Source organism: Otolemur garnettii, unplaced genomic scaffold (genome assembly GCF_000181295.1).
Source record: "Otolemur garnettii isolate 467f Iridium unplaced genomic scaffold, OtoGar3 scaffold00225, whole genome shotgun sequence".
Lineage (NCBI taxonomy): Eukaryota > Metazoa > Chordata > Mammalia > Primates > Galagidae > Otolemur > Otolemur garnettii.
This window is the reverse complement of record NW_003852620.1, coordinates 675,275-681,050: the sequence shown is the minus strand read 5'-3', so window position 1 is coordinate 681,050 and position 5,776 is coordinate 675,275.

The following is a 5,776-nucleotide window of genomic DNA, read 5'->3' as shown; positions in this document are numbered from 1 at the left end:
GGTGGGCACCTGTAGTCCCAGCTATTTGGGAGGCTGAGACAAGAGAACTGCTTGAGCCCAAGAGTTTGAGGTTGCTATGAACTATAACACCATGGCACTCTACAAAGGGTGACAAAATAAGACTGTCTCAAAACCCAAAACCCAAAACAATGATAGCTCAGAGGCTGGAAGTGTTCAGGTTCAGGCCATTTGTTTTGTGGAATGTTGTCAGGATCAAATCAAATCATATACAAATTTATTTTAAACTATACTGTAAAGCCAGTGAAGCTTATTGACAAAGAACCTGAGTTACAGGGGGTGGCACCTGTGGCTCACAAGGGTAGGGCGCTGGCGCCATATGCTGGAGGTGGTGGGTTCAAACCCAGCCCTGGCCAAAAATTTAAAAAAAAAACACCTGAACTACAGGGCATGCCTGTGGCTCAGTGGGTAGGGCGCTGGCCCCATATACCAAGGGTGGCTTGAACCTGGGCTGAACCTGGCCCTGGCCAGCTAAAACAGCAATGACAACTGCAACAACAAAAAAGATGGGCATTGTGGCGGGTGCCTGTAGTCACAGCTACTCTGAAGGCTGAGGCAAGAGAATCACTTAAGTCTAAGAGTTGGAGGTTGCTGTGAGCTGTGACACCACAGCATTCTACCGAGGGTGACAAAGTGAGACTCTGTCTCAAAACAACACCACCAACAACAACAAATACCAGGGCTGTCTCTACTAGCTATGTAACCTTAGACAATTATTATACCCCTCTGTGCCTGTATCCTAAAGGCTCAGTGCCTGTAGCTCAGTGGTTAGGGCGCTGGTCACATATACAGGGCTGGCGGGTTTGAACCCAACCTGGGCCAGCTAACCAACAATGACAACTGCAAAAAAAATAGCCGTATGTTGTGGCAGGTTGACTGTAGTCCCAGCTACTTGGGAAGCTGAGGCAGGAGAATTGCATGAGCCCAAGAGTTTGAGGTTGCTGTGAGCTGTGATGCCATAGCACTCTACTGAGGATGACATGGTGAGAATCTGTCTCAAAATAAATAAATAAATAAATAAATAAAATGGAGGTAAGAGTGGTATCTATGGCCAGGCACAGTGGTTCACGCTTGTAACCCTGGCACTTTGGGAGGCTAGGATGTGTGGATTGCTTGAGCTGAGGAATTTGAGACCACTTGACCCAGAGCCAGAGCCAGAGCTGGGCATTATGGTAGGTGCCTGAAGTCCCAGTTACTTGGGAGGCTGAGGCAGGGGGATCACTTGAGCTCAAGAGTCTGAGGTTCCTGTGAGCTATGGTGCCACAGCACTCTACCCAGGGTGACATTGCGAGACTCTACTCAAAAAAAGAAAAGTTTTTCAAGATAATGATCTCTGATCTCAGTTTACTGGGGTTAAATTACTCACACATGTGAGACAGTCCAGGTAGAGTTAAATGGTGAGTAAGCCCGAAGTTCCTGCTAAGAGCAAAAAGGAGTGTGGTGTGTATTGACTGAAATAGCTGACGAATGGATAAATTGACTAGTCAAAGATGTGTGTGTATGGAGGGGGGAGGTACTAGCATTATTCAGGCCACAAGACTGCTGCAGTAAAGGAATTATAGATGGTGATAAAATGAGGGTAGTGGGAACTAAAAACAAATAGGTGGCATGGGACCAAATTATGGGTGGCTTAAAGTCCAGGTATAAGCAACTGGTCTTCATGCAAGAATAAAGAAGAGCCATTTTAGGGCAGCGCCTGTGGCTCAAAGGAGTAGGGCACTGGCCGGAGGTGGCGGGTTCAAACCCAGCCCCGGCCAAAAACTGCAAAAAAAAGAAAAAGCCATTTTAGTTTCGCAGGTATGTGGTATTAGCCAAGAAGAGAAATTGGGAGCTCAGGCTGTGCAAAAACAATCCCCAAAGTGTAAGGCTACTTTTGTTTTTCATCTGAAAGATGTCACATATTTACGTGAATGTTTATTTAAAGATGGGGTCTTAAACAACAGCCAGAGACACAGCACCTGGAAACTAAGAGTTCCTGATGCTTAGTCTCAAGTCTAGTTAACCAAATTTAGTAAAGTGTCAGGGCAGGGCGCTCCCTCACTGGATTGTTGTACTGGTGACTGGGCCTGGTTTCACAGAGTTAAAAAAAGGAAGCAAGGATGAGAAAGTGAAAGGAAGGGGAGAGAGCTGGGGAACAGGACAGGTGCCAGTGACCCTGCCAGGTCCAGGTCGGGGGTCTGGAGGCCCTCAGGGCCCAACCCCCGCCCCCGCGGGTGCCGGCGCCTCCGGCAAGGCGCGTGTGCTCGCGGGCGGGGCGCCCGGCGGCCGCGGGCGGCCAATCGGGGCGGGCGTCGGGGGAGGGGCGGGGCTTGCCGGCTCCGGCTCCGCGAGTCCTCCTTTTTTGCACACACACGAATACAAAGAACCATACGACCTTCGGGTATCCTTTTTCCATTTTTTTCCCCTCTTAATCTTGTGTGTGTTTCAACATTTTTAAAAATAGAGATCTGTGGAAGTGCTGGGGTGAGGAAATTGTTGCTAAGGGGAATTTGCTCTTTCCCCCCATTTCTTTTTCTGTCTCTCTTCCTCTTTCTTTTTCCTGGTGAAGGTTTTAAATATACCAAGAAGTTGAGACGCAAGATGGCCGTGTACTACCGTTTCCAGCCAAATGTATAGAGTTTTTTTTTTCTTTTTGTTATCACATTTTGAGAACTGGTAAATTTTTGCGGTTGAGGGAGTTTAAAGATTTAGCCGCTTGGGAAGTATAGATTTCTTTTTTTTTAAACGGGCTGAAGGGATAATGTAAATTTCTGCCACAGGCAACGTCTAAAGGAGCAGAGAGAGATTTGAGGCTCCTTCACAAAGCCATTTGCGTGCGCGTTTTACACATCCTCCCCCAGAAACAAAACCAAGTGGCTGGGATATGGCAATTGTCCAAGGCCAATAGGTTAAAAATATTGGTATATTACAATTGGGACACTCATTTCCCTGGGGGAGGGGGGCGGGAAGCCCTTCTTACAGTTTGTCTTGCATACACATTTTCATTAGGACATTTCTCTGTGTGTGTTTATTTCTTGAAGTAAATAATTTCGTAAAGATTTATCTTGGGGGGTTATTCTTTGTGTATGTGTACAGTATGTGTATATGTGCCATATCAGATTTTATTTTCAAAAGTGATTTGGTTTTATGTGTGCAAAGTAGCCCCTAGGATGTGAATTTTGTTGTTGTTGTCTTTCTAAATGTGACTGAAACAGGATTTCATGTGCAATTAGAGCTTAGAAGAGATCCTGTATTTAGCATACTTAAACTCTTTCTTTCTTGTGCATTTCCTATATTTTTCTGCTCTTCTAAAGCGTCATATTAGTGAATAATTAAATAATTGCCAAGGCGTATGTAGACCATGGGGCAAATGAACAGTAGGCACTTTATTGAGTCTGTGGTTCAAAGCCTTCTTTAGTGACTGTTTTGCCTAAGTGGTTTTGCTTTTTATTGTCTCACATTCTTAAATGTATAGCTGTGTATATTTTGGCCTTTATGTGTGGTTTGGTTGATGTGTTCAGAAGGGAAGTTCTCTCTTGGCTTTTTGACAAAATGGTCGTTTATTGGTTGGGATTTGTTTGAAAAGCTTCACAGCTGGCAAAGTATCAGGAAAAAAAAATCCAGTCAAATCCAGTTCTCAACAACTGTTCGCAGTGGTGGTGATGGGGGACCAAGAGAAGGCAGAAGCAAATAATAGGAGGGGTAACAAGTGTATTTTGGCTATCATGTTGCATTTTTGGAATGAAAAACCTCCCTGTGTCTGAGAGTCACAGAGAGGAAAGTGTATTAATTAGAAGACAAGCTCACAGAGCCTCCAGTTAGAGGAGTCCTATTCTAATGTAATTGTTACAGAACCATTGTCTCTTCATTAGGAATCATGGACAATGCCTGTCTCCAAGTCTGTATTTGCAGACTGGAGTGAAAGCATAGGAAATATGTGGGGTGATGAGGGAGAAACTGGAATGTCACAAGTGTAGTAGCAACCAGGAGATTAAAAAAGGATCTACTGTAGAATTGAAATTTCATTGTAACAAAACCTCTGTATGATAATGCATTTCTATTTCTCAGCTAGTGTGTTACTTTATTTCCAGCAGCATTTAAGACTTCTAAATAACAACTGTAATAAAATTGTCTGTACAAGTTCTTTAAATTCATAATAATGAAAGTGGCCCTGTGTAGGCTCTCAGGTTTCTTACCTGAATTAAGTATACTTTTATTCTCAGTGCAAGTCAGATCATTGCTTAATAAATACTGGCTCGAAGGTGGACCATTTCACAAGTTCAGACCTGCGTTTCTTTGAAATCTATAGTCAGGTTCTAGTGACCTTTGTGATTATCTTAGCATTGATGGGACGAATTTTTAATGAAGTTGTACCCTGACGCTTCCGCATCACTGCAGGTCATCACATATAGTTTTTACTTCAGTTTTTAGCTTGTCAGAAAGGGGAGATTGGCTTCCTAGGCTGTATGATTTCATCATGTAGGTACCTAGGCACATACCCGCTGTCCTCGCTTATTCTTTATAAGAAAGAGCACTCCTTTCACGAATATATCAGAATATATCCTTGGCTCGGCCTTTTTACCAAAGCAAAGTGAAACTAAGCTCTGTTGATTTTGCCTGGGAATCCTCAGGGCCCCTATAGATGAAAACTTCCTTGAACTAAGAGGAACTGCTAGTTTGCAAGATCTGACAGATCTGTAATCAAGGCCAGCAGGAACTAAAAGCCGGCCTCCACCAAATGTATGAAGCCAATTTGTGGCCACTGTACATATAATCATGTACACACCGGATTGTGAACAGCATAACACCACAAAAGAGAGTAAACAAAAACAAACTAAAAATGGCGTCTGACGGCGTTGAAAAAAGCCTCTCAGTCGTGTCCCTCCCTGAAGAGGCCCCCCCTTCCGTAGCTTGTTGAGTGACTAAGAATTGCAACCAATAGCGTCCCTGGTTCTGCTACCCCTGCCACGTCTAACCGCCAATCACCTAAAGCCAAAGGGCGAGTGGGGCGGTGCCTCTCCGCGTGCGCGCTCTAGCAGGGTACACGGGCCGGCGCCGCGGATTCTTCAGCTTTCCGCGAGCTCTTCTCGGCTTCGCTGAGTCAGCCGGTGCGGTAGCGCGGGGCACACGCAGTGGAACACTTGGAGTGCTGCTAAGGCGGCACCCCTACGCCAGTTACCGCAGCAAGCGCTGCGCTCAGCCCAAGTCCTCAGCGTTGGTTCCCACCTAGTTTCCCTGCGGGGACCCAGCGAGATCCCTGACTGCACCTCGGACCTTTGCCCTTCCCGCTTTACCCCTTTCCCCGGGAGCTTCAGGGCACACTGCGGTTGGGCACAGTTGCGTGTCGGTATGTTTTTTGCGGCCTGGAGAGAGCAATGGCGGATTTCTGTGCTGCCTGCGTCGCACGCTCATCAGAAATGGTTCCACTGTCCCCCGTGTCCACCTTGTCATCTTTGACTAATATTTAATCAACTAACATTTACCGAGGGCTCGCTGGTGAGAGTGAGTTCCAGGAGCTAGTTTTTCATTTTTCAGTATCTCCCTAAATGTAGTAAGAGTCCTTTACGTTAGGCACATTTGTATGAAAACTCGAAAGTGAACATTTTAATCTTAACAACTTGAGCTTTAGCAAATTGTTAGAAATAAATTTAAGAAAATTATTTCTTAAAATTCTTAACAAATATAAGGAAAAGGGGGTGGTACCTGTGCCTCAAGGAGTAGGGCGTCAACCCCATATGCTGGAGGTGGTGGGTTCAAACCCAGCCCTGGCTAAAAAAAA